The following is a 6,739-nucleotide window of genomic DNA, read 5'->3' on the forward strand; positions in this document are numbered from 1 at the left end:
ACTGATGCTGAGTGAAGTGAGCAGAACTAAGAGAACATTGTACAGAACAACAAGATGGTGCTTTTCAACAATGAGGTGATTCGAGGCAATTCCAATAGACTTGAGTTGGAGAGAGCCATCTGCATTTAGGAAGAGACAGTGGAGACTGAATGTGGATCAAAACATAGGATTTTCACCTTTAGGGTGTTGTTTGCTTGTTTTTTTTCTTTTTCTTTTTCTTTTTTTTTTTGGTGGAGAGAAGTGGGCAAGAGGGTAGGGAGAAGTACCCTATAAACCTTGAAGTCTAAACAAATGTCAGACTTTAGTATTAATCCCTTCTGAACCTGATCAACCACCAGATAGCTTTGTGGTCCCCAAATATGCTACTTCTGACCATAAAAGGGAAAAATAAGACTATCACTTAGGGATTAATGCACAAAGAGATATGTATAGTTATATCCACACATGCATGTGTGTGTATAGGCATTCTGGATGTCCCTGCTGTGTCTCCTTCTATAATTAAATTAATTTATCTCATGACTGAACTAATTATAACATATTAGAGAGCCCAGAAACCTTCATGAATGTGACTTATTGTTGAGAAACGTTCTGGCAATTTTTACAGGTGTGTAGATTGAAGTACAAAATATTGGAAACAGAGTACTACACTTAGATGTAGAGGACCTGGTCTCTGATACTACCTGGATGAAGATGAATCAATCTCTGCTTCTCTGAGCTTCATTCCTCCTCTCCAAAATGGCAGTTAGGGGTTTGGACTCCAAATCTCTGGTCCTGGGCTCCCACGGAGGCTCAAGGGACTTGCCTTCGGTTGGAACAAGAAGGAAAATCCAGACTATGTAGCGATCCTGCTGCTGTGCAGGGAAGCTGGTTTGGAAATAATGAGTCTACAAAAATGACTGGGCTTCCTTTGTGACCTCCAACCTGCCTCTATTCAATCAGTCAGCAATACTGGGTACTTGCATTGTGCTGAGCTCTAAGAAAGTGGGAGGTAGTAAAGAGATAAGGAAGGTAGATAAGAAATAGTCTTTGGCTTTTAAGAATTTATAGCTGAATGAGAGACACTAGATTGATGCATATGCATTTAACATGGGGTGTGTGTATAGGGGTGTGTATGTTAAATGTGTGTGTGTGTGTGTGTGTGTGTGTGTGTGTGTGTGTAAGGGAAAGGAAGAAAAGGAAGCAGGGAGGCAGGAAAGAGGGAGGGAAGGAGAAAAGGAGGGAGGAAATAAGAACCCCTGGAGAAAAATTAGTGGAGAAAAATGAGGCTACTTTCAGTGAAGGAATAGAAAAGCTTAGTTTTTTTAAAGTCAAAATTCATAGCAGGATTTCAATAGAAAGTAAACTCATTGAGGGAAGCCCTTTTTTACTTTTACTTTTTGTTTTTCCCAATGTCTAATAGAGAGCATTGCACATAGCTGGGGCTTAGTAACTCTTTGTTGAATTGAAGTCAATTAAAGGTAACATGTATAAACCTGTGAGAACACTTTCTTTATTGGGGCCGGTGCTAATTTTTAAGACATCCAAGGTATGGGTGGATCCTTCCTTTCTTTATTCATTCATTCAACTAATATCTGTCAATCACCTACCTTGTGCTGACCTACCATGAGCCCTGTGAGTAACAGAGGCATCAGACAAAGCAGGGTTACATCACTACTGGAATCGTAGAATTTCAGAGCTGGGAGAATCATTACAAGTCATCTGGTCCATGCAAGAATCTCTTCTTTAACAGCCTTTGAAAGGTGTTTATCTATCCTTTGCTTGAGTACTTTTGGTAACAGGAAACTCACCGCTTTATAAAGCAGACCATTTCTTTTGTGTATACCTTTGGTTGTTAGAAAATTCATCTTTACACTGAGCCATTTTCTCCCTAGAGCTTAGATTCATTGATTCTTTTGTTTTCTAGAAGAGTACATTAAAAATTCCATTTTTTCCTAGATGCTAGCCTTTCCAATAGGTACACAACAGCTAGTTTGAGAAATAGATAAATTGCTAGCCTTGGATCCAGGACTTCCTAAGTTCAAATCCTGTCTCAAATACTGACTTAATGAAAGCTAAAAAAGGTCTCAGAAGGACAAGAGAATAGACACTGATATGGTGATCAAGCCCTAAGATCAGCTAATAAAATGTTTCCCTTTTCTAAGGGCAGCTGGATAGTGCAGTGGATAGAGCTCAGTCAGTCTACAGACATTTCTTGAGCTGCAACTATAACCAGAGTTCTAACCCTGGGATCTGTGAACTTCCCTTTAAAATATTTTTGATAATTGATTATATCTTTGAATTCTATTCATTTTATATTTTTCATTTAAGAACATTGTCCTGAGAAGGGCTCCCTCAGCTTCACCAGAATGCCAAAGGGGACTTGAGTCATAAAAAAAGGGCCAGATTTGCAAAGGGTGCAGAGGGTGAAGGAGACACAAAGTTTGTGGGACCTTATACAAGTCACTTCTTGGTCCCAATGACATCACAGAAGAAGCTGGAATGCTCAATGCTCCCATTCATATATGAACTATGCATCTTATTTCATTGACTCTGTTCTTCTAGTGGATTCTCTCCAGTCTTTAAGATTTGTGGAAGTTTGAGGTTTTGTACCATAGGTACATTTAGAGTTAGCCTTCCAGCCTGTCTCAAGCCAGTAGTTCCTGGAATTAATTTCCCAAGAAATGACTTACCTGTAAGTAAACTACTATTTTCATTAGCCAGATCCAGACTGTGAACTGCCTTATGGGTAGTATAGTACCTGAAACTGCCAAAGTCTTCTGCTGGGATCCAGTAAACACTGGGCTGGATCTCTGTGCTCCTGAGAGTGACAAAGAACCTACAATCCTAGAGGCCTTAGAGGTCATTTTACAGATGAGACTGACCCGGGGAAAAGCTGAGTGACGTGTCCAGATCCATAGGCAGCAAGTGTGTTCCACACTAGGGGGCTCTCTAAGGACCCAACAACAGGAGCAATGGGGGGCAGTGCAGGTGATGAATTTAAGCTTGATCTCCAGAATTTCCTAACACCTTGGCAGAATGTAATGGGCTGCCTGAGGAGAGAGGACATTGTCCAAGTAGAATTAAGAACACTGGCTGGGGCTTCCCTTGCAGATAGAGATTGGGCTGGATGGCCTCTGGAGTTCCTTGCCTTCCTGAAACCCTGGGATTCTGGGACTTCTAAGTTCCCTGCCAGCTCCAAGTGTGCTCTCACGCTGCCTTCCATCATTAAAATGCACCTGCCAGCTAAAGGAATCTGCTCTTGTAGGTTATTTCCAGGGTGTTTTCCTTTCCAGGTAACTTGTATCTTAGCTCCAAGAAGTAATTTGTGTAGGAGGAGTTTAAGTTCCCCCAGACCTATCAGGGAGTCTGGGAGTCCCCTACTAGTCTTGCAGAGCAAAGCCCAGAAAGAAGCTAGAAGGAGGGAAGCCCCACACTTGCTAGCCGTCTTCTGGGCCCACACTTAAATCCACTTTGTCCCTCATTTAAGTAATAAGTGAAGAATTTGATTGAGCAGGGTCACACAATCTGATTTCAGACCTCTTGCTGAGACCCTAAATCTCCAGGGTTAAAGATTTTTTAAAGCTAAAACAAAAAGCCACATATTTCACACCTTCACCCTCCCAAATGTTGAAATGGTTGGAGCTTTTTTTTTTTTCCCCTTAAAAAATGACAATTTGCAGGAGGTAGAAGCTTCAGGGGAGAAAATGTACAAAGTTTTTTGGTTTTGGTTTTTTTCTCTTAAACTTTTCCTCTTGACATCAGAGGGGAAAAGCAGAGACGGGGAAGTCTGCTGTTTCTGGGCCTCAGGCCTAGAGAGTCAGTGCACTCTTGCTGAAAGGAGCCCCTCAGCTGGCTTTGGACCTCAGCTGGAGGAGCGGCAGGAGACCATCGGGGCAGAAATGATCAAGTACCACTTTTGATGCCATAGCCTCCTATCCAGACTCTAAGTTGTAAAGTCCTTCAAAGACCTTATACTTGACTAAAAGTCCCCTCTAAGAACCTAAGACTGAGCTTCCAGCCTTTGCTTGCCTTCTGGGGCTGCTTCTACTTTCAGAAAGCTGTAATGGAGTCTGGAAAACCTATTACACAGAGGGCCACAAAGGAAGGGCTGCAGGGGAGGATGCTGGGTCTGCCTGTGAGACTTGGGAATGGGACCTGTTGATCTTACCTCCGGGTCTCATTTCCTACCAGGCATTTCCCCCGAGCTTTTGGATGTGGGGAGGGAGCTGGGAGCAGAGCTGGGCAGAGAGGAGCAGCAGGCACTGGGTGGTAGAGTGGATACTGCCTGGGCCGGGAGCTCCAACCCAGCCTTCCAGGCTTCCCAGGGGGCTTGTCCCAGGCCCAATTACCAAGCGCACGAGGTCAGATATGAAGTCGGGCCTCCCCAGCTTCAGGCCCTGCCCTGAGCTCTGCCCACTGCACTTCCCGGCTGCCCCTGGACAACAGCTGCCCATGGGGAATAGACGCTGTTCCTGGGGGCGAAGGAAGGAAGTATCTGTTTTCAGCAATCACTGAACATTAAGTCCCTTCTAAAGCCCGGGTTAGGGGAGCTCCTGCTTAGCTTAGGCCGTGCGGGGGGAGAGGATCCGCGAGTCAAGAAGTAAGCAGAGGTGAGAGTTCCTTCTTGGTAAGGACAGGCATTTATTAAACACCTCCTATGTGCCAGGCGCTCTGCCAAGCGCTTCACAAATCTTACTTAAAATCCTCACACGGCCCAGGGCGGCGGGGGCTGCTAGTTCCCCATTTTCCAAAAGAGAAAACATAACCATATAAATACCCGAGGTCCATGGGGTGGAGGGAGAAGCGGGGAAGAGGGGACCAGGGAGGCTTCATATTGCAAGCGGTGCCAGAGCAAAGCTTAGAAGGAAATTGGGGATTGATTCCGTGGGTCAGAGGGAGTAGAGAGTCCATGTCCAGGGCCGGAAACGGCCTGCACAAAGGCGTGGAGCTGGGGGGCTCGGGTCCCCTTGGGCAGGAGCCCGGGTGCGCAAGACCAGGACGCGATGGGTGCGCTCCTCTTGCGCCCTGTGCGCGTGTCGGGAGGTTGTGTGAGGGGAAAAGGATGCCGGGCACAAAGCAAATGCAGTACACTCCTGCCGGGCCTTATCCTTTGGGGTGGTGGTGGGGTGGGGTGGTTTGAACTTGAACTTGGACGGCTGGGACAGCCTTTGAATCTTGATCCTTTTCTTCACTGTGTGACTCTGGGCAAGTCACTGCCCTGAACCCTCAGAAAGAGAGGGGATAACATTCAAACCAACCTTTATCTTCCACCCCCACCCTGAGTGAGCTTCTGTGCTCCAGTGAGTGTGGGAAATGGCGCTGGGGGAAATCATGCGCCAGAGCAGAAAATCCCAGTAGGAGCTTCTTGGAGGCTGGGACTAAATGGTCCGCTTGGGTCTGCGGTGCCCTAGTGCCCAGGGTGAGGCAGAGGCTTCGAGAAAGGGGACAGGCATTTATTAAACACTTCCTGTGTGCCGGGCACTGTGCTAAGCACTTTACAAACAACATCCGATTTATCATTCTCACCACAACCCTAGGTGGTGGGTGCTGTTATTATCCCATTTTACAGATGAGAAAATCAAAGCAGACAAGTTAGTGACTTGCTCAGAGTCACACATCCAGTAAGTGTGAGCAGACAGGTTTTCTTCTGCTAGCTCCTTCTGGGTAATTAATGGTTGTGTATTGTCCCACTGACTTTGGTCTTTACCCTCCACCTTTGATGCCCTTCTCCTGTGCATGAGATCTTCTCAGGATTTCATCTTCAGGAAGGTTCCAGACCAGATATTATTCACTCTCAGAATGGTTCCACCCTCAACCAGTGTACCCCAACACCCCATCCACCTCTTCCTGCCCCCTGCTCTCTTCAGTTCTTTCCCCCACTGGAATGGAAGCTCCTTGGGGTAAAAGTTATCTTCTTTTTTTTGGAGGGGCCTTGTATTTGTATCCCCAGGATTACCCAACAGATAAGTGCTTGATAAATTACTCTTGACTTGATTAATGACTAGGAAAAAGTGTTACCTCATAATCAAAATGAGAATGTGATCTTCCTCCCGAGAGGGGCTTTTTCTTTGTCTTTGAGTTCCACAAGTCTAAAACAGACTAAGGGCTGCGATGAATGGCTGTTGATTGATGAATTGACCCATAAACTCAACCGAACTCCCCCCCACCAATTTTTCTTTGTTTTAAAGTTTCAAGGATAAGGCCTAATGTCAAGGCAACACATCCTCCAACTGAATACTAAGAGGATTCAGATTCTCTCTTTAATCTTATACCAAGATGGATCTGCCTGCCTGTCTGCCTACCTACCTACCTACCTACCTGTCTATCCATCCATCCACCTACTATTCCAGGTCTATTCCTGGCCTGGCAATGGTCGGGAAGCTCCCGCAACCACCTGCCGCGGCGCGGAGTGTGGGGCTTCGCCCTGGGCGAGCGTCCGCGCCTGGCTGGGGGAACACCTTTGTTGGGAAAGGCTTTGTGCGGGGATTTCTCCTCGGCTTGCCTCTTTGATCCCACTCTCCCGCTTTGCTTTTAAGTTGGCCCATAAATGCCGATCGCCAGAGATTAAGCGCGAAGGAGCGCGGGGAGCCGTGTGGGAACCCCGCGGCTTCTGGGGAAGAAACTTTCGGAGCGCAGAGGCAGCCTCGGGGCGCCCCCCGGCCTCTCCTTCCCCCCCGCCCCCCGCGCCCGGAGTCTCTGGAGTTGGGGGTGGCTGAGTCTGGCTTCTCGGCTCTTCTCTCAGGGGAATGGCCGGCACGAG

The sequence above is a fragment of the Sarcophilus harrisii genome, chromosome 6 (genome assembly GCF_902635505.1).
Source record: "Sarcophilus harrisii chromosome 6, mSarHar1.11, whole genome shotgun sequence".
Lineage (NCBI taxonomy): Eukaryota > Metazoa > Chordata > Mammalia > Dasyuromorphia > Dasyuridae > Sarcophilus > Sarcophilus harrisii.